The sequence below is a fragment of the Bombus fervidus genome, chromosome 1, assembly GCF_041682495.2.
Source record: "Bombus fervidus isolate BK054 chromosome 1, iyBomFerv1, whole genome shotgun sequence".
NCBI classification, from domain to species: domain Eukaryota; kingdom Metazoa; phylum Arthropoda; class Insecta; order Hymenoptera; family Apidae; genus Bombus; species Bombus fervidus.
In genome coordinates, this window is record NC_091517.1 from 8,504,031 (window position 1) to 8,528,360 (window position 24,330).

At 31.9% G+C, this 24,330-nt stretch overlaps 1 protein-coding gene and 1 long non-coding RNA gene across 2 annotated transcripts in view; one reads left to right on the forward strand and one right to left on the reverse strand.

The window, feature by feature from the left end:
* Window positions 1-8,233, reverse strand: part of 5-ht7 (5-hydroxytryptamine receptor 7) — a 245,595-nt gene extending 237,362 nt beyond the window's left edge. The window contains exon 1 of the mRNA XM_072006444.1: window positions 7,166-8,233. The gene's annotated coding sequence lies outside the window, so the exon portion shown is untranslated. The remainder of the gene's footprint in view (window positions 1-7,165) is intronic.
* Window positions 1-24,330, forward strand: part of LOC139988998 (uncharacterized) — a 97,468-nt gene that overhangs the window by 58,117 nt on the left and 15,021 nt on the right. The window lies entirely within an intron of this gene.

Consider the following 24,330-nt stretch of genomic DNA (forward strand, 5'->3'; position numbering starts at 1 on the left):
TACGAAAATACACATTAAATCGTGGAGTTAGTATTAGATACATCGGATGCATAGACCAGATAGAATAAGTTGAAAATATCCTTGAGTAGGCTTTGCAAAGAGGATATCGAGAAAGCCTTGGTCCGTGAAATATAAAGCGGAAATTCTTCTCACTCGGAAAAATGGAACAGGCTGCGTCGCGATACTGCTGAGAATGTAGTTTCGCGCGTCGTAACGATAATGTCAAGCGCGAAAAAAGGAAGAAATTCGCAGATAGGATCCCGGACTGCTTCTTGATAACGTTGAGAAAATACTCAACCAACGATTAATGTAACAAGTCAAACGTTTATTTAAGCGCGAAGCGCTGTATGAATAAAATATAGCTAGTTATAATTATAATCATCATGGCTGCAGAAGGATATATCGTGTTAATGAAAAACCAGATAAAAAGAAATGGTGAAAATTTTTCTGTCAGCTGGACTCGCTAAAAATAATGTCGTATGTACAGCGAGCGCGACCACTGCAGGATAAAACCCGAAATACGTGTTGCTTGGGAGGACACAATAATAAAAGAAAACCGCTGGAATTTCCAATGGAATGCAACTAGCAAGTAGAGAATAGAAATACAACTAGAAAAGAAAGGAAGGCGTTGAATAGAGAATTTGCAACGAAAGAATCGTTGAGAAATTTATAGGGGAAACATACGGGACAATTAGAGAAACCTTATTACTTAATTTTATGTGCGGTTGTATATTGCTTTGAAACATAATAAACGTTGCTATGCTCGAAGAAACTTTCAAGGATAACATTTTCAAGAAATGCTGTAGAACTCTTTAACGATGAATAAAAATTTTAATGATAAAAGGGAACAACTCTTCAGCATTATGAAGCTTTCTTAATAATAAAAGAACAATTTTTCAGCGATAATAATTTTAGTGATTCTGCAGTACGTAAAAGAAAGTTCTAATTAGAGAAGAACTCTGCCTCTTTCTATAGTGCCACATTCTTTCACATGAATTTAGTGAGATCACAAATATCATTGTGTTCAGAAGACAACATTGTAATAGCTGTCTTAGGTACTCCTATTACATTCTTCGAATTTTTGTGTTCCGATCTCCTCTTCGAAGATTTTTAACGTCCCTAAGAGATATTTCTTAACAATTCTTTAATATTTTTCTCAAACTTATGATATTTTTTAACGACAGAATATCACAATACGATAAAAAATAATCTAAATGGCATCAAATTAATATAATTAACCCTTCCCCGGAATCCAAATTAATTTTTATCGAAAAAAGTATGATATAAGAAAGGAATTAATATAAAATAATGGTAAATTCGTGGTTCGATCATTCTAAAACTAAAAAAAAATAACAAGGGTTGTTGATTCTGAATCAGACTTTTATTTCCACAGCATGTATTTTACATATTTACCTTCCACTTTACGTAAGCTAGGGATCTTTACGATATAGGATTACGTACATTTCGAAATAGCCTTAAGCATACAAAATTATTTACAGGATATGCAAATACTACAGATGGAACTATTTTCCACACGACTGACCAAATAATGTAGATACCTTTGATCTGTAGCGAAATCGATTTTTTACCAAGTTTTATCCGCTTTGCTACGGTTGCATTAAATCTCTGAATATTTTCTCTCCTGTCGAAATAAATCCATAGCTTCGTACATATATTTATTTAGTAATTCGTTATAAAAATAATAAAGCATATAAAGTATAAACGTATAAGTGAAAAATTACATGAATTTGTCGAATATAAATTTCTAAAATAAAAAATGTTCTATTTTGAAATTTCAACCAGCCATAGGGAACGACTAATTAAACACTATTTAAATAATTAACATGCAGCTTCACCATACTGAGATGTAATCTGTACGTATGGTAAAAGAAGACAATTGACTATTATTCAATAATGCATAGATTGCTACATATACCCATCATATATAACAAAGCCATTAAATATCCCATATATCAGACATCATATAGCAATAAATCATACAAAATGTTAGTATTCTTTTTTAGAATAAATAATATATCAAAAACATGAGTAAATTACTTATTTGTGATTTTTGGCGGAGAAATTATTTATCATCTTCACTTGTCATTTTAATTTCAAATGAAAAGTGCCGAAATATTATCTTTCTATTTTATTACATAATCTATTATCAGATAGTACGACAATTCTTCTTTGATACATCCCTCCTTATTCGACATTATTTCACAGTTTCATTACATAAATCCTGCAAACGCCAACCTCCACTCTCGAACAGTGCAAATAAAGTTCTCCCACGTTGCCACAATTCATTCTCATGCAACAGTTTCAAGGAAGTTCGTGGTAAGTAGGTACGTTAAAGTGAACACTCGTTTAGAAACGCATTATACAGAGTTCCGATGAAAAATAAGGAAGCTATGAAGAGAGAGAGAGATTTCATCGCGATCGGTACAAGTTTCGCAATTTCGGAATCGATTTGAACCGTGAGCACGTACAACTGCAGTAACACCGAATGGAAAGCGGTTTGGAGATTAGAAGAAAAAAGTGGAACACGATATTTCGATATTAAACGAGAAACGGGATGTGAGCAGAAATGAAAAGACTATAGCTGCCTGTGCAGCTGAAGCAAAGGGACGTGGATACAATACCAGTTGTGCATTTGCTAGTGACTAATGGGGAAAGTAAACATTCGACACGCATAGAGTGCTGCTGTCGATAGATATTTACAGCGACAACATTTTGCGACATGCATATGTACCTAACTACAACTCTGATATAATATCGTGCTGCGCCGTGTTTGTAATTTTATGTGTATATGCCTGTAATGTGTTACTAATCGAAAAAAGAAGTATGATTTGAACTTTTCAATTTCCTGCGCTGGAAGACGATAAACTGTTAAAAGTATACATAATGTTATTGTGTAAGTATGAATGTGCTTTAAGATGTGCAAAAGAAAGTTTACAGGATAAGCAATAAGAAAAACACCACAGTTTTAAAGAAAAGAGTTATAATTGATAAGAAGATTGTTATAGGCATGGTAAACAACTGTTCAGTACAACAAAGTAACTATCAATGTAATGTAGCTATTATATACAAGTATGAACTTCAAACTTTCTTTTGTCCACCGCTGTATAAGTTCAGCAATCTTTAACGTGGTTATGTGTGAATGGAGTAGTGGAAATATTGCAATTGAAAATTACAAATTACAATTATAATTACTTGTAATTTTTATAATACACACCAGTAGTCAAAAATATCCAGGCACCCGATTATTTTTTACAAGATGTAATTTAGTTAGAAATTTGCAGATAAAAAGATTTATATCGCATATTTCTAAAATTCGTTTCCGTTCGCTACATGCAACATTTTTAAGATATACAACAAAAATGGGGGACTATTCTAAGCGGACACCATATGGCCCTGAAGGAAGTTTCAAGCTTCTTATCTTTCCCATATATCTCAAATTACTGTTTTAGTTCTCGAAACGTGTAATCTTTAACACCTGACCGATTTTATGACCTCAATATATCTCTTCCACCGATAGAATATATAATGTATTTTAATGTTTAGCATGCAGATTGTACTACTAAAGTTCAACTTTAGTTTCCTTAACTTAACCACGATTCCCTTGAATCAAAGATATGCGAGTAGTCATATTACTGAATCCTAGAAACATAGCTAAAGCAATAACTACAAATTTCCTATGAATCATTTCTTATTGTTGTTAAGATGAAAATATACAAACAATAAACATAGAAACATTTCAAATAATTAAAGTTAATTAATTTTCCAATGTTATTTTTTTCTACTTGTGTATAATAACATTTATTGGCATATAAATTTTACTAAAATTAATAACTTAGTTATATTTATTCCAATATTCTTTAACTTCATATTCATGAGAAATATAAATAAACAACAGCAAACGTCACTACCATTTACAGACGCAAAGTTTCAAGTTTGAGTTAAGTTTAAATTAAGTTTGTGCTCTGAAGAAATTAACCACCTTATCTTTGAAGATTAACCACTCATTAACAGATCTTTAAATAAACGAAGCAAGTATTTACGTAAGTCGAAATATGTTCTGCTGAAAAACACATTTTAACGTTTAAATCGTTATTCATTTCGCCTTTAAAATGAAATATATTTTTTTCCCGACGAAAATCCCTAGTAAGTCTGTTGCGTCGCAAACCGACACGCAAACGTCGTTTTTAACCAGAGAATCTGCGTTGTTCTCCCAGTTATTTCGTAAAAATAACGAAATACTGTTTCCTCATACTTAAAGCGCATTAAATTCACGTTCAACGATATAACATTGCATTTCAAACGCACAACCCTGGAAACCGTTACATTCCATGGCAAAAATAAGTAAAACCAGCAACGGACAAACAAACGAAACAGCGAGGAGCATCGAGCGGGTAAGTAAAAACGCGAAATTACGAGAATTCAAATAGAAAAAAGTTATTTTTTCCTCGGTACCTCTGCAAACCGAGATAAGTGATATTTAAAGAGGAAAGCGTGCCGCCGATGAGGGAAATAGCCAGCGAAATATATTCGGACATAGTCGCGCTTAAATATTTCTTCTCCAAATAGACAACAGACCAGGGAATGTTCTTCCATATTCCCGAACATAATTCTAACAAATCGAATATACGATGTTGTTCCTATATTATGAAACAGAGTAAGGCAACAGACTTGGAAAGGGATAAAAATGATAATATTCTCTCATAACTATACTACGGATTTCTATGCATTCATAGGAAATTTGAATACACAAGAATATACAGAATATACATAATATATAGACATATACAAAACATTTGAAATACAGTACCATTCACAATATTTAATAAATAAAACATTTTGCTATCTAAATATAAATTCCATTTTGCAGATTGTATGTACAAAAATACAAATTTTCATAAATATTCACCGTACACTGATAACTTTGGACCCTATCCCGTTTTAGAAAGTTTCCAAAGAACGTTTACCGAATCGTGAATCCTTTATTCGATTATCGTTTTGCGAGTCACATCTAAAAAGAAAGGAAACCAAGTTAAACCATTGAATTTCTTTGATGAATAGAAAATCTCACACAAGTGAACTTCGCGAGAAATTAGTGCAGAAAAATTCTTTGTATCGTGTGATTACATGACGGTATAATATAAACAAAAATCTGAGCAGAAAAATGTTTCTAAGCAGGAAAAAATTACGATTTCAAACGAAAAACGAAACAGCCGCTTTAATTTCATCCGATGTCTTTCATTCTTTCAGTCAGATAATCCCTCATTGCTCATAAAATCTCGTTAATCCGGGTCTCACAGGAAGAATCTCTTCCTTTTAACCGTTTGTTTCGTACTAGCTTTCTTTTGACGTAGTTATTGAATTATTCAGATACTCGATTCTTACAAACTTTGAAAATAACGTGCCACTGATATATAACGGATAAGACAAGACCATTGTACAGAATATTTGAAAAAATATTCTTAATAATATTTTTAAACGCTTCTTAAAATTCGTGATTTTTATTGCTTAATTAGATATTCAGAAATCTGAAAAGCTGAAAAGTGTAGGGAAAGAAGACAACAAATTACATTTTTCATTTTTTATACGGGGATTTTAAACCTACATTGTCAATTAATCCCATGTTACAAAAATTGTTTCTTTATTTAACTTTAAAGAAAAATCGCTCATTATGATATTAAAATATTGTTTGTCTTAATAATTACGCCTTTTTACAGAATTTTCTCAACTAAATTTTTGCACCTAGCGGATTTTTCCTATTTTTAATTACATATTTTATATTTAAAAAATTAAATTAAATAAAGGCTATTCCAATTAAAAAACTGAGCAACAATACACTTATTACGTTTTACCCTATGTTCTTTGTTTATTAAAAGTGCGAGGCTTCCTTGACCCAAAATAATTACTTTGTATAAAAATTAATTTCACTTTTAAAAAATTCCTCATGAAATAAATGCTAGAAATAATTTCCTATAAGCAAAAAGAGCATTCTTACTTACTACTTTCGTCTGATCGATAGCATTGATACTAACTGCGAGAACTAAAGATCGTTAAAACTTCAAGGATCAAGTTCGTCTGTATAAAATGTAAAGAACAATTAACGAATTGCCCGCTTTCAAAGGCCATGAAACCGTCGCGTGTGTTTTGCTGTACTGGCGATATAATTGATAGTGGAACATTACCATGATATTTCCATTTGTTTTAAAGCTCTCGTGTACAAAGAAAGGGTTCAAGCTGCGTTATTCACGTTTTTCGCTTGATTAAACCGCTCATCTAAATTCAAACTATTTCACAGAGGATATTTAACCTCATGCGCTCTAGTTATATACGCATATACCCTACTCTTCACATCTCCTAATGAGGTATTGACCTCGACACTTATCACTTTCGAAGTTGCCATTAGGAATCATCCCGAGCATATATTCGCGTCAAGTAAAAGATTATCATAGAAATATAATCAATTTTGTTGGTGTGACACACACATACACATAGGTACGACGCTATTTTGACGTGTATCGGCACGAAAAAGTCATTTAAAAAGTTTTTCTTCTGTACAACAACTCTAACAGATCAACATTTTCACAACACGCGATATGTGCATTCATCGATAACTACAAGAGTTCGATACATATCAATTTACTTTTTACCTTTGTAATTAGCACAATTTTATGCCCATTTTACATCTGTCTTTAAGTCTTTCGAGTGCATAATTTACATTTTTGGCAAAGAGGATAAATTTTAATATAAGTATATGTATTAATAAAACAATGTTTACATTCATTCTTAACTCTTCCAAAGGCACAACTTATATTTTGGTTAAAAAGGAACAAACTTCATTATAGATGTATATTAAATAGACCATATATTTATTTTAATAGAACTGATTAATTTTTTTGGTATTATCCTCTAAAATAAAAACAGGCATGAGTGTGTTTCTCACCCTCTATGTTGGATCTATTTTTCTATATTAACATATAGAACTAGAAAGAATAAAAAATCTATATATATATATATGATAGCAAGCTCTAGAAATAAGAATATATTTTCGTTAAACAGTGATTTCCAGCGGAAATGGAAGGGTTAAAGACTAAACGGTAACCCCGATGTACGTAAAACATTAAGGTTAAGAATAGTAAAATTCGCATACTTGTATCGAAGCACAGGAAGCACAAGAATGTCAGTTTCCATTGGATTTCTTTACATCTCGATCAATCGTCGATCCTTGCATGATCATCTTCTCTCGAAATTTCGTCGAGTATCACCAGAACTGCATTCACATCACTCCAATGTAATTACCGTTTCAACGACACTGCATCTAACTGCTCGGGAGACTACTGCCGTCGAACTTGAGATCGAAAACAAAACAGGTGCGTCGACCTTTATCCCTCTCACGCTCGTCCCATTACTCTTACTTCGTTGCACTTACGCTGACAGCAGAGAGGGGTTAAGAAAGAGAAAGAGAATGAGAACGTCGAATTCCGCGCGTCTTTCATTCCACCGGCTTCTCCGTCGACATTTAGATAAAGAAACGTAAAAAGGAAAACACTTTTTTCCTAGTCCAGCTTTTCTTCGTGAATTCTCAATGTCGAAATTTTTTACGTTTGTTCTTCACTTCTCAACTGACACATAAATATTTCTTATAGATAAGAAATTACTAACTTTTCTTACGTTAATATTCTCTGTTAAACTGTTCCAATATCGAACTATAATAATTTTAGTAATATCCTCCAATACTCCAAACAAACATTGAGACAAGAAATTACACTTTTTCTCAATTATTATTTCACAATTCTCTGTTACATCGTTCCAATACCGAACTATTTAATAATTCATCCTCCGATACATTAAATAGTCATTGCACTATGCAACGATTCAGTTGTACCATCACCTGTTCGATGTTGAAATCGATAGTCATCGATAACGCAATTATTGAAATCGATAGTACACAGTAGATAGAATTAACAAATCACTTTCAACCGTCACCATTTCCTTTCTTTGTTACGATAAGAAGAAGCATAAAGTATATCAATAATAATCGAACCTTGTTCCACGATAGTCTACGAAAGGAAAAAAATCCGCGCTGCAAGTTTGTACGGACCGGACGGTCTGTTTGGACTTCGTCCTGTTGCTTCGACTTCCCTAGCTACCATGGGGAAGCTAGAGGGGGAGCGAATGTACCGCGGGCTTGCAGAGCGTCACGATACCGACCGGTCGGTTTGACGTCCGTCGTACGACTAGACCGGGTTCTTGCCGTTGACCTGGACCCGCCTTGCGGCGCTTGCGCCGCGCCGCCAAATTACTGCCCTATCCGGAAAATCATCCGGGGCATGACGCAACGTATCGTAACGCCCTACACCGTTGTTTTCCCGTCCGCGTGCGTCCGTTCGACGAACGCATTTTTCGCGCCACGCACACGCCACGAATCTAACCAAACTTTTCGAACATTCTGCCGCGTCGGTTTCAATCGTTCGGAAAGGAAATAAAAAGTCACGAAATCCAGAAAATGCTTGATTTGTTTGTACGTAAGTAACCTTTTCTGTTTCGTCTACGAACTTTCTGCGGTTCGTGTTTGATGTGCAAATTTATTGAATTCGGTTTGGAAGTTAGTGTTTACCTTCAGTTTGACGGTAAGTGAATACGAATGTGGCTCGAGTGAACGGATGCTGTATATACATACGTGCCGTTTGATTGTATGAGAAGTTCGATAATGTCTGGAAATGTTTGGATAAAGGGTAAGTCACTTTGCAAATATAGGAGACTGATGAATTTTTGGAAACATTGTAATCGTATTGCGTAAAATTTAGTTTTTTCTGGAAAGAGTGTAATGACTAGACTGTGGATTTTGTGCAAATTTGTATATCCATGAGAATGATTTAAAAAATAGAGGTAAGAACTATTAGGCTGTTCGAATAGTGTCTTTCGTTTCATAAGGTGATAGTAGATGAACAACAATTTCTGTTTTATATTATTTTATCGAATTAGGTATAATTCATTTCGTTTTATTTCTATTATTGCGTTCGTGCATAATTCAATAAACTAATATAAAAAAAACATTATGCCTCTATTATTTCCTTATAAAACGAAAGAAACTTTTCGGACAACTTAATGTTTACTAAAATTTTACTTCCTAAATATTATAGCGAGTATTATGAATATAAATTTGGGTATTTTATATATTTTTGCATATCATACCGAGTCAGAGCATTCTTGCATGTTAAAATTTCTCGCAAATGTACAAATATCCACAGTTTAATAATAAATGACAAGAAAAACGTATCGAACAAAACTTGATATCCTCGAGTTTAAGGATAAGACGTTAGGAAAGTTATTTCGAAACTTTTGACTTCTTTTATGGATACTTCCAAAGGTGTTAGATCACGTGACTTTATTGCGAAGCGCAATATTATCTTGAAATAATATTACTAAAAAGTAAATAGTATCGCTTTTCTCAGAAATTATATAAAATAACTGCATATATTTTCAGTCTTACATTACACTATTTACATTATGTTATTTGAAACATTATGAAATTTTTAATGAAAAGTGAATTTATAGTGAGACGTAATCTTTAATTTCTTATTTCCATGATAGAAAAGAGTAAATGTTTACCTAGCAAAACACCAATTAAAAAGAACTGTTTTCTTAGTACATAAAAACAGAGCTTTCGACTCTTCCACATCGATCGTATGCTTCCTTGATGTGCCGTTGACGCTCTCTTATGTTTTTATAGCGGAAGTGAATTTTCGGGATAATAATATAAGAGAGCAGAAGAGAAGATAATGGATTTTGAGGACTAACGGTCAACCTGGTAAAGAAATGTTTTAGTGAAAAAAAAGAAATAAAAACATAGAAGCACGGAGCTAGAAGATTAAATTACTCGATATACAATAGGGTTCTTTTCTGCAGGAAATAGTACAAAATTTTATCGTAAGTATGCTATGTAGGTACCTTTTTCAAAAGAAATTTTAGATTATATATGTTTTGCATAAAAATTTATAAATATTTTACATTTCAAGCAAATGTTTACCTTTTCGATATGTTATAGGAGTGTTAGTAAAATTTTAGAAATCTTTATACAATATGTACGTAAGGGATTCACAAAAATTTTGTATGGTAAATACTTAAAAACCTTCGTGAATTACTATACATTCCTCTGAACTCTGACTTTTTTGTCTATTTTTTATACGAATTATAAATCGCGGAAAATAATATCTAGAAAACAGAAAGAGAACTTGAAATAGTATACCATCGAACTTATGGCTGTCTAAGGTTCCAGTCAAGATTCTACACAATAATGCTTTCAAGTAAACGCCTAGGCAGAGCATAAAATGTCGTTTCGTGGTAGTTATGGAGTGAGAATTTAGTAAAGTCACTCGAATACCAATAGGAATTTGAGAAACTTCCCATTACATCAGAAATAGGAAAGCTACCATGTTCTTTTTCGTCGTTTAATACGCACATTTCAATCCTAAAGAAAAAGAAGAAGGAAAAAGGGCAACAAAGGTATCATTTTACTACAAAGAAAGTTCAGATTTTATCTTTTGTGATGAAGTTTATGAGAGTAACTGTGAGAAGCAAACGATGTTCCTTTGATCTTATTTAGGCCATGTTGGAGATATGAAACAAACTAGAAGACAAATCTAAATCAGAGGTTGACTGATGAAAGTTTACTTCTAATGCGACGAACGTATTTGACTTTAGATTACTATTAACAGACTGATTCATGAGTATCTGATGGGGTTAAAGCATAAGAAGATTTAACATGGAGAAAGTTGTACCAAAGAACGAGTCAAGAACAAATTCCCGTGATGCAACAAATCGTGAGTGGACTAACCGCAGGAACGTTTCAAATTTTCGGAGAAGTTCGATCCCTTGCCACGTGCAAATTACATATACGAGTAATGATATGAATTTATATAAATGAGAAAATGCAAATATTGGACAGTGAAAGAACCTCAACCGCTACATGGAGTTTTCTCTTTAATTCTTAACACTTTCAAGAGCAAGTCTTTTCAAAAACAGTATATTATCTTGACCACAATCTAGAAGAATTTATTTTTGCAAAAAATAATATACTTTTCATTAAAATTTTAATTTAGTATTTAGAGATACAGAAATCTGTGATTTATAAATATTCATTTTTCAACATTTAGCTTCAATATATTGAAATTTTAAAGATATACATATCCAAGTCTTTATTAAATTATTCAAATATTAAATATTTGACTTAAAAACATATTACATTATACATACTTCGACATCATTTATAATAATTGTACTAGATTAAATTTTATTTTATAAGGTTCATAAAAGGCCCATATAATATAAAATATTCTGCTACTCACAAAAAGCGAAACATCAAAGAAAAGATAATTAATTTTACTACCCCACCATTATTGGTATAAAAAGAAGAGGAATCTCAGATAATTAAAATTGTTTCACACTTCATGCCACACCGTTTTTTTCCTCTTTCTGATTTCTTTTTTTTTTTCTTTCTTTTTTTTCTTTCTTTTTGAAACGCAAAATAAGCTAGCCAGTACTGTTCTAATCTTCTAGCAAGTAATTCGGAGTCATTGAAAATCCGCAAATTGCCTTACATCGCCATGGGTTTCGTGTCTATAGTAGCAAACGATCCGACCAGAAATTAGCCTTCAAATTGTCGGCAACAAATTCGGGCGTACCGTGAGCGTAAAAGCGAGTCATAGACATGGTAGTTGGCTTTTCTGAAGCGCTTGTAGTTTAAACGAATAGGCCGGAGGGTGGCTCAAGTAATTTCAGCGTGAAAGTACTTCCCCACCATAAAGAAGGAGACGACGGTGTCGCATTTCAAAGAACGTCATTTTGCGACGGAGAATCGCTTCGCAAACCTTCCGAAAAATCTCGTAAGGCAGGTCAGGTCTTTTCGAAGCGAACACTTTTTAAATGTCCACTCTTGTGGAGCTTTTAACTCTTTGTAACGTGATTAAATGAATCGTTGACTATGTGATAATCGTTGACACGTTCGTGAATGTATACGTTTTTCATCGTAATTTTTGTTAGATAAGTAATTTGATAAAAGTGTATAAGCGAATAATAGGGTGGAGAATAATGTTAGTTTATATGAAAATCTAAGGGTTTGTGACTTTTACTGCAAGTTTAAACTTGTTGATACTGTACAGCACCAAACAAAAAATGGGCTATTTGAAAACCTCGCAATAAAAAGCATTGTATCACGAAGCTTCATGCATATGGTGAACGCTATTTTTTTTAACAAACTTCCGATCAATCAGAATTTGAAGTAAAACTCTGGCAATTTTTAGGGATGATTTAACCGAAATTCTAAGCGACAAGTGTTGGATGTTCAAATACTCACCCTGTTTGTATCGTGACCATTATTTATGACTCAGTTTCTCTTTCATTCGTTTGTCTGTCTGTCTCTTTCTTTCTCTGTCGTCTATACATCCTCATTGTGCTAGTTGAAACCAGCTATTATTATAAGACAGAAGACCATCATGGGCTTCATACCACTATGATTAATCCGATCTCATGAGCTCGCGTACGCGCGTTTTATCGAATAGAGAGCACTCTGCCCTAGTACTAATAATGTCAGATGCAACGAGACACTCCGTGAAGTGCATCGATATGCTGGCGATCGTGACGTTTCGACGTAATGTCCCGCAGAATATGTATATGGAGTATAATTCAAAACCAAAGTCGACAAATGGATCCAATCGGTGATTTAAGGTTAATATGTGAAGTGTTTGCGTTGAAAACGCAATTAGAATACTTTAGAAGTATAAATGTTTATTCGAAAGGATCATACATGACACAAATGTCATTTATTTTTAATTATTTCTGTGCGTCTCTTGTTCGTATGATTATTCTTTTTATTAGCAATGGTCTTGGCTTAATTCTGTTGGTTGTTTTATTTGGTGAAAGAAATATGTCTCTTTGGCAAGTGCAATGAAGACTAAGAGGAGGAAAATTGTTTGCGATTACTGTTCAACTCAGGGTACTTCTCTTTGATGATTTAAATGATTTTGTGTTTATTGCATAGTCTTTACAATATTTACTAGGTAAACAATCTTCTGTTTAATTGTAAGTTCCATTTTCTTAATTATATTCATAGAAATATCAATTTGCTCAAGTATTCATAGTCTAGTTATTACCAATGAATGAGTTGAGTGGAAGAAACGTACACAATAGCTTAGATTGTGATGGAAAGGAAAGTTTCACCGCGCATAAAATAAATGAAATTAATATAATCGTATCTATCATGCTCAAGTGAGCTCTTAAAAAGAGTTCCTCTGCAATCAGAACAGATTTTCACGTCAAAATCATAAACGCCGATCAAGCGTATTGTAATTCTTCGTCTCTTTAAGATTTATAATAAGATTTATAATACAAAGTATTAAATACATTAATGTCTTAATAATCTTCCTGCCTGCTTCTTATGTAAACTACATTACATCAAATTGGTTCTTGTGACATTTAACACGAAGTAAATAAGATGCAACGCGAAGTAAATAAGATGCAATGCGAAGTAAACAAGATGGAACACGAAGTAAACAACTTTCAGACAATTTCCCTTGTTACATAGCAAATAAACTTCATTGTCTTTTTGTCTGTGTGAAGTGAGAAAATAATATATGATCACATTTTGTGCAAAATAACATTAAGCATAACTCCCTGATTAATATTTGTAGTAATATCAAAGTTTTAATTTATTCATAATAAATGTGTGCTGGTTACGTTCTCCGTCGTGTACAATTTCTTCATATGACAAATGCACAAATTTACTTATTTATATGGTAGAGAGTATATCTTGTAATCTGAAAATTATATGAGTCAATTCACTGGTTTTATTTAATATGATTTTGTATCTTCAAAAGAAGGATAAAACATTAAAAATCATGAATTCTTTTGTCCAGAAACAATTTGAAGAAAACTATAACGTAAACATCTATCCAAACTTGCAAACCGATGTAATCTCAACTAATTAATAATTCATCAATTAAAATTTGCGAATACCTAAAACAAACACATTATAACTAGTAATTGTAAACCAAGTCCTTACTTTAATGCTGACAAAACATAAATCTATTCAAGAATATGTGAGGAAACGAAGAAATCTAGATCTTAGACAATGTCAGTTGATCAGAAACACAATTTCATTAAGTATCCGGCCAGTTTAGCTAAAATTAATGCTAAAATATTCTGTTCAGTTAGACGTTGTTCGGCATCCGTAACTTTGGATCCTCGGTCGCTGGAGGACGTCGTCTCGAAATTTCGTCAGGCGGCATCCAAACACTAGATAATCCTCTAGAACAGTACTAGTATTAGTACTCGTATAGTAACAGTAACACTATATAATAGTACTAGTTTGCATGAAAACCAAACTCTTGTATGAAATTATCAATAATATATAGAACAGGGTATCCTACAATCACAACAAAGTATATAAAGCAATTATTAATTATATATTATCAAGTATAGGTAGATTGATCTAGTAACACAATTTACCAATAATCAAATAGACAAATTACGCAGAATGGTAAGAACAGAAGACCAACGAAACGACAAGAAGAACAAAGAGGAGAGCAACAAAATCACCAATATTCTTCTACGGATAAATATATCCTTCAAACAAAATCTATCTTTGCAATTGTACTAAACCTAAGGCTTAAAACAAACGACGCAACTTAAAATGAGAAGTATATTGCTATATGTTATATTATAGTATCTATATAGCATACATATAATATATATGTATATATATATTTATTATATTTTATATATATTATATAATATTTGTATTTATATTATATATATTATATATATTTATTATATATATATATTTATATTTAGTTTATACATGTATTCTATATCATATATGTAAATTATAATATATATGATATATCATATATACTATACTATATTATCATAGTAGTGTTATGTAGGGATGATAGAGCTTTAGATATTTTTACAGATATCAGTGTCGCAAAAATGGAACGTCAGAATTTAGTAGCTTTATTTTCTTTCCTTCGTTCCAAGTTAAACAAATCTATCTGATATTGAATGTTGTCAGTAGTGTTGCGAGTTATTCTACGATGTCTATATTAATCAATGTAATCGTGTAGGAGATAGATTGCTTTGAATATGCTTTATTGTAGTTTGTAATAATTCATGTGAGCATTGTGTAGGGAATAGATATCGCATGGTGTATGCTTTAGTTTAAGTTTGTAAATATTCATGTAAGCGCAGTGTGGGAGATAGGTGTTTCGCAGTCTAGGCTATGAAATATCATTGTTTACAGCTTGAATGTCGAAATTTATGTGCCGTGTTGAGCGACTCATACACTTTTGCAGTCACTACTTTCTGGCGAGACTTGATAATTTGCATCGTTTTTCAAAGATAAATCTTTGCATTATTTTTATATTGATTAATTTATCTTTGGAAAATGATGTAAAGTTAACAATTACATTAATACAGTCTAATGTACACCATCTAAAATTCTTTTTGGAGTCCTTTGGTGATCTGGACTAGACTAACAACCCGTCATGGGGTACCGTGGGATATTGCAAAGATATTGTGAGATGCGAGAAGTTCAGCAGGCGATGACGGGTTGACGGCCATGTACAGTCCTTATGAGACACGTAGACTTAGGCCAAAAAGGATGTGCTTGTGTGTATGCTTGCAGCGAGTGACTGCGTGAAGACAAGAGTCTTAGCCAGAGAATGTAAGCGAACGGAACATCAAGTGTAAGCGAACGTCTCTTTTTACCTAGCAATAAAATAATGGTTCAACTTCCCGTAATAGTCATCCGCTCTACCATCCCTACATATGTGTATTTTTTTATAATAAATAATAATGTATTTCTAACATTAAAATTGATTTCATATTCATTTTCTAATATTTATGATAGTATTTCGAGATATTAATATTTGGAAAAGGATATCAATTACTGCAATTCATCATGGGAAAGTAACTACGCTCGAGTTCCATTACTTATCATAAATTAGTTCTATGGATAAAATATTTATTCTATGTTATATTAGATTTTGTTTGTTTAAATTTAATGCATAATTAGGAAGAAGGGATTAAACAGATTACGTAAACGATTCTTAAACATACTTGCATTATATTTCACAAGTAATTGCTAATTATGCTATCCGGTGCAGATGTACAACTGATAGTAAAGAAGTAGTGGGAATTGAAATTTATTAATTTGAAAATATTCCGAAACCTTGTAGTATACCTTATTTTAATATGATTATATCTATATATATATGCGCGCGGTAGTAAAGATTGTTATGGAAGTATGTATAGCGTGCAAATTAGTATTATCTATTCGTAAAATATGTGTTCTTTGTAGGAAATATTATATCTTATCATTAGTTATAATTTAATATCTAATTTGTTAAAGGGAATAAGGTACAATACGTAAAAGATTGTCAACAACATTTAACTGCATTTTATTTCATACTCAAATAATTTCATTAATCATGTTTCTAGAACCAGAAGATGTTATAAGTTATGGCAATAAATTGAAATTCACTAAGACAAAAATACAAGTTTTAAATCTCTTTGTCGGATTTATACACGAGAGTGGAAATATCTTTCAAATATCCTTCAATAAAAATATATTGAACGTTGTTAGTTATTGAAGTGTTCACGAATGTGGTAGATCTCATAGGAGTTACGCTCGTATCTGAGCGCAAATAATCATATTTGAATATTAAACTCATCACCAAAGGAACCAAACCGTGCGACTTACCAACCGTAACCTGCCTGATCGGATAACGAGTCCCGTTGCCTTTGATTTGATTGCATTTGCTACTTCAAATCCGTGAAGAGTTAAATTCTATTCATAGTCACTCGATAGTTACACTTTGCATTGGAACTGATTTTATATGAAGTAATGAAATGACGGAATTAAGTGCGATATTCAAAATTAAAAAACAACATTAAATAGAAATAAAATACTGTTTGAAAGATTTTAAGGATTTAGTTAATATTAGATAAAATAAAATAAATCGTTGATTTAATTGTTACTAATTGATAATATAATTGTGAGAAATTAATAGTAGAATTGATTTTAATTAATGATATAATTTTATAAATTAATAATAATAATTGTTTCAAGTTAATAGCAAATTGTTATGAATCAATGAAATAATTGTTATAAATTAATAGTATATAATAATCGCATATAATTACCGATATAATTGTTTTAAATTAATGATGTACTGTTATCAATTAACAGTAGTTTTCTTTCGATATGCATTGTGCATAGATTCGTGTGTACGTGAACTCGCATGCGAACTAAGTACTCCTTATACAGAGTGTTCGCCTACTACTTCAACATAATTCAAGGGGAGATTCTTGACGCCGAAGTAAGACGAAAATCAAGAATAAAAAGATTGCGCTTTCGACTTAATTTTTTGTTATTAACAATTAAAAATGGACCAAAAAAATCCCTGCACGCGAGCAATCCTCCTTACACGAATGAAGGGAGGTTAGCCTGAGCAGCGGTGCTTATAGTGATCCTCAATCCGAACGACACATGAACGGCAGCTTACCTCATACAAGTCGTAGAGAAGAAGAACATGGTATTTAGAGACGTAAACAACCCCACGCGACGTTTTGCAAAAGAAATGTTAAATTGAACGTTAAACCTGCTTACTCGTGGAAATTTCTGAGTAGAGAGGATTTAATGTTTCCTCTAATCCTTTGTCTCCGTGAATGTCCACACGGAGACAAAATCATACACGCACCGCGATTGTCCCGATCGCGAGTGTCCACAAAAAATACAACAAATTACAATAGATGTTCGATAAGTCCTTGTAAACAGAGCTTGACTCTTCTCTTAAAATTTTGCCGTATTGTGTCTTCATGTGTGCCCAGTAGTAAAAGCCGAGAGGATTTAAATCTGGGGCTCGAGCAGGCCAAAGCACAGATCCTCTTCAACCGATCCACCTTTAATGTATCGGTATCCCGCAATCGTAGGTCTATTTTGCACAATATCTTTGCGATGGAATAGTCCTATCCGGCGTATAAACTTCGCGCTTTCACGCTATCGCCGACCACCATACCGTAGCAAAAGTGTACAATTTGTAAGAAGTGTGGTTAATAAAAACGCGCGCAATACAGGCACTACGCGCACTACACACACAAGATACACCCAAATAACACTTCAACTTAATATTTTCAGTTCTCTATAAGTTCCTCTTCGACTGCCGGAATGATTCTGTTCTTTCAGAACTGTTCTAGCCTCTTGCTTTAAAATGGCTAAAACACGGCAATGTAGTGATGGAGAGTTCATTCAGAAAGAAAAATGTACTATATTCATTGCCAATGCTTTCACGTTCTTTGTATAACTCGGAATTATCCAGCAACAGTGATAATATTTGAGAAGTCCCTTTTGAAAGCAAGGGGGTACAGTATCGAGGAAGCGAAAGCAAATAAGCAAACAACCAGACGTGTTTTAAAAAAGCACAAACGTATATTGTATAATCTCCAAACTTTACATAGCTACAGATTTATTTATATTTCATATTTACGAAATGGTCATTGGAAAAATGGACTTTCTCTTTACCAGATGGGTTTCGGAAATATATCATTCCTTCAAGCCTTAAATAATAGTCAATAAAACAATAAAAATATTAGGATATTGTCCTCAGTTTCTAATGATCGTAACATGAATGTTGTAAGAAAACTCTAACATAGAAAAGAAGCACAACTATTGCATTTATTATTTATTTCGTAATAAACATTTTGACTATATTCGTGGGATAATATAAAATATTAATTTAACATTTTGCAGGAACTGTTGAAAACCCGACTATAAATTTTTCGGTAAATATTTACTTTTCATCACAAAATGTCAAATTAATATTTTATATTATTCCACGAATATGGTTGCAATGTTTGCTTCAGAATAGATAATAAATGTGATAGTTGTGCTTCTTTTCTTAAAGTTTTCTTAGAGTATTTTTCTAATCTTTATCTTTTCACGCTTAAAACACGTATACTTAACAAGGTTGAAACTTAACGATTTCTGTCTTTATAACGATGTCATGAGAAACGATTTTTTCACTGTAATAAGTCAAGTCTAATAATTTGTTATTTTTTGTTGTAAATTTGCGTCTTTAACAATTTATTTCAGTAGTTATTTTTATAATTTTTAGTATTTTTTAGAAGCTAAATCTGCACTTCTGTTGTTCTTGTCTTATGACTGCGTTAATTTGTATTAAATGTCAGTATATGAGAAAAATAATTATGCTATAACAACCAAACATCAAATTGACTAATGTTTAAGAATAATCACCCATCACGAAGTAAAAAGAATTTATATAGTATGTATTTCAATTCATAATCATTACAAATTTTTCAGAATTCTTTTTTATAAGATTTTTAATTTTTTGGACTCGTCATAATATTCTGTAACGACTTATGAATTTTCTTAACTTACTTTTTTAAGCGTTAAATTATTTTTACTGTGCACATGATACCACAGATACATAATACATTTTCCAGATTAGAAATTTTCTTTCAGCACATACTAAAACATTTTATTCGTCGTTCAGATAGTCAATTGTATCCAAACAAAATATTTCTTTGAATAAGTTATAACGTTTCACGTAATCCACATGCAACGTATGTTTCCAAAAGAAATCGAGGAAAAAGGAGATAGAGGGAACCGTCAATTTGCAAACGAAATTATAAATCAGTCGTGCTATGCGTGTAGCTACAATCCTGTCGGCGCTCGAATCGTACAATCGATATTCGACGAATAGAATTATAAAGTTAACGTACCTACGCATTTGGATCGGTCGTAAATTTCCAATCGATGAACCGGAATCTGGAAATCCACACGATGAACCGACACGAGAGCAGAATCAAGCCTGGCTGCTTGTCAATTTGAACGTGCACAGAGTATCTGATATGCGTCGTTTGTTTTGTCGAAATTACAAAGAATCGATTCGAACGCGTTTTAGCAAAATAGTAGGAAAATCACAAGGTCGATTTAAATTACTCCGCGATTCGTTTTGAGAATAAATTTTGTAATTCTCTTTTAATTTAATATGTAAATCATTTGAAAATATCAGGAGGTGTAGAATTATTCAGACAATACATTCGCATAATGTCCTCATAACCGTCGATTGTTAATTTTTTCGCTCGTATATATAATTTGGCGAAAAGTACAATATTTTATAATGTGTGATTATTATGGTCTTCAACCGTATAGATCGTTAATCGACAATTAAAACTTCCATCCACATTCAAGCACTATAATATTCGATTAGTATTTACATATATGTGTGCATGATTAGAGTTTATATTAGTGCTAATGAATTTCGATGAAGCAATTATGTGTTTACTTTACAAAATCGATATATCATTTCCGTAATGAGAATTTGAAAACTATGAAATTTGTGGTATTATACACAGTATTACTTAAAAGAATTCGGACACTTACTTATTTTCGATAATATTTATTTGAGTCATAAAATGAAGGATAAATTAATTTGCAATGATTTTATTTTCTATAATCATTATGGTTACGTGTAATGTTATTGTCTTTAATTTGATTGCAGTGCTGCATATATTGAGTTAACTCTCGTGATATCATTGAGTCATTAATGATTACAACAGTTTCAATTAAATTACTGAATTTTCGAGTATTTAATTTTATGTAATATTTTACATTTTGTACACTAAAATATAATTTACCAAATAAGATGCAAAATATAAATTAAAATTCAAAATAAGTAAATTATTAGTATAAATATAGGTATATATTTTGACCGAACAATAGGTATTAAGGGTTAATTAATAACATGCTAGGAAGTATTACGTATGAGACACAAAGGTAATTACATATTCGTCGTATCAGCGCACAGACGTAAGAAATTGTCTATGTATCAGCGACGTACATCTTAATAGTAAGATGTCTTTCAACTCAAGTAACCGATTTCTCCGTGTACAGTAATTTTCCGACCATTTACGATGCATGCACGTGTACAAGGGCGCACAGATAATCGTTTGGCTGTATCTTGAAGTGCGTTAATCCTAGTGAAATTACCACATGGATATTCTTGCAACGAACGCCTCGTCTCTAAATATAATATCATTTTCGAATACTGCTGTGGTTTACATAAACGAATAACATATATTTCGCTCGTTTGTCGAAGAAGTAGAATTCATTTAGCATAATTTCGATGACCGCGTGTGATATTTCGCGATTGGACGTTCCGACAGGTGCTTTTTACTTTTCAGACCGATTTTCGTAGATGCCATTTCTTATTCTCGAATATAAATTGTTTCAATTATTTTTCTTAAGCAAACTTGTGGAAAGAACATTTTGTTTTTCGTAAAAATGCGCAATTCAAATAATTATATGTAAAAATAATTATATGTAAAATAAACGTTTAAACCGCTACTTAGAAAATACAGTGACTTATTATGAACTAACAATTGAAATAAATTATTTTAGTAACTTTAGCTTTTTCACCGTATTTCCATTCGTTTAAACTACGAAAGACTTTTTGCACGTGCATCGTTTACCATTCCAACTACTCAATTATTAATAGAACCGTGCAAACTTCGCGATAATGAAACTACGTACACCAACATCCAACTGCGCATTCCACCAACACATTTCGAGCGTTTGTACCAGCTGAATTCACTTTCAATCGCACCTCGGACCATATGATGCATCGATTCGCCTTCGAGCATCGACATTTCGGAAAATGAACATTCCTGAGCACGATATTCGTATTCAATGTTATCTCCAATGAATTCTAAGGGATCAGTATTCGAACACGACTGTATCGTTGTACATATGTAATTTGTTTCGCAGATTTATTTCGCACAATAAGCTGGGGATTAATTGTTTAATCAAAGATCCATTATTTCACGTAAATGCCTTGAAATTAAAACGAAATTCTTGAATCAAATTTTTACCATTAAATTAAATTGCGTTTGTACACAATTTTATTCATTTTGTAAGTGGATTTTCGATGCTCTTTGCTTCTAATTTTTAATAATACCTTATTTATATATTTTCTACACGATTTTGCAATTTAACATTTTAAAGAAAATGCAAGATTTTCTATGACGAGATATAATGGAACTAATTTCAATTTGACGTTCTTGCATATCCTACTGTTCTAACTTTACCTGTTAACAAACTTTGTACCATTCATACGTTTAATAGGATTAAAATTATAACTAGATATGATTAAGCTTATTAAAAAACGTTCGAATGAATCGTGAATAAGATATAATTTGAAGAATATATTTAGGACAATATTTTCTTCTGAACAGGGCGACGAAGATTATTCATCCGGCATATCCGTACTAAATAGTTTAAATTATCGTCACAATAGAGTTGCTCTGCAAACTTGAAACATTTCTCCACTACATACATGTGTGAAACGTAAATTTTTAATCCACGGCAAATTACGAACTTTCCAAGATCGACTTCAATGGACAAACTATCTCACTAAAGTGACTTAAATTATTATTTATTAATCTCTGGTATGTCTAAGTTGACTTGATGTCTAGATAGAATTGCGGATTATTTTAAAATTCGGACATGTATAACCTGAAGGCACATATTCTTTAATGTTATGAAACATATTATTTTATAAAATTTGTTGCCTTCTAAATATAATTATATTTATTTATGCTTGAAACTTCTATCATTAACATGAAAACAAATTACAACATCATTTAACATTGATGACAAAATAAGCGTAGAATAACGCAAATAGATAAGAACTCAATTTCCATCAAATCAAAGTCAAAACTACTGATAAAAAAATATATATATATATAAATTTTAAGATACAAAATTTTTACTGTTCTGTATAAAGAAATGGGAAATTGTTTTATTTGAAAATAAAAACACAGTACTCTAAATTTGTCCGACAAAACACGGTTCTATCGATTCTTAATATCACGGAGCAGTGAGCAAGGGTACAATTTCTTATTGGTTAGTTACATTCACGAAAAATTCGTTGGCTAACCACCCATGCGTAACTGTAAGTACAAATATATGGCTTGGAAAATGAAACATTGAAAACTCCATCTATGACGCAGTTTGTCTATTGACAAAAGATCAATACACGTTCTTCCAATATGATCTACAATCTAGAAAAAATTCTATAAAATGTTTATCATCTACGTTATTTTATCCTATAGCATTTATTTTTTTAAACACATATTTTAAAAAGATATAACTTCTTCAAAAAGAACAACCTGCACCTGATAATGAAAACTATGAACTACTATTAGTAATAATATATGTATAATACAAACTATGTGCGCAATCAATTTAATTTTAACCGCATGAAATTAGTACCTTGAAAATCAGATAATAAATTTGGCCAGGAGAAAAATATATTACATACTTTTCGTATAACATACTTTATATATGACATACTTTTTATACTGGCTACATTCACTAGATATTTTAACTATCAGATACGAAACACGGATTAAAAGAATTTTATTGTGGAACAATCTCAAACTACTAAAACTCGTAGTTTCTGCTTTGGATCCCCGAATACTAGTGTCAATGCCAGGCATATATTAGCGTAACGTCATCTAATTATAAGTTTATTCTGGCGTTACCTAAGCTTGTCATATTTAGTGAACCCTTTGGCATTCGACACAGTATAACTATTTTACGATATATGGTTAGACGAGAAAACTCAACGCGAAAGACGTCAACGAAGATTTATATACTAAATACACGTACGAGAACAAAACAACTGATAAATAATTCGCCTCAATTAAATGTGATATCTTTGTCACTTAAATATTCTTCAAAGATGTTTATTGTCCAATATACTTACAATTAATTAGTGCATTAAAACAATGATACCAAATTAAAGTAACAATATTTACTATGAAAATAACATTGAAAGAGTTTGTGGATGGTAAATTATACCTTTATTGTACCTTTGTATTGTACCTCTTGTTTGTATCTTTATACGTGTAATGTACAACGTTCGACTGAGATTACGTAACTATTGTAAGAAAGGCGTTATTATAATTCTCTATTTAACTTTGTACCAGCTTCAGATACGTATCACTACAAATTATCAAAAGATTAAATAATATTCATAAGTATCTACTGCTGGATTGACAAATTCGAAATCAGAGTAAGATACCTTTGGATTTAGCAGAATTTTCAAATGTAATTCAGATCGAAACGTAGTTAAAGACTACTCAACACCGTCGCAGAAATTTTCAAATCAGCTAATCGGTATGCTATTACCTCTTTAAAATCGCTATTTCTTATATACGTCTGTGAATTTC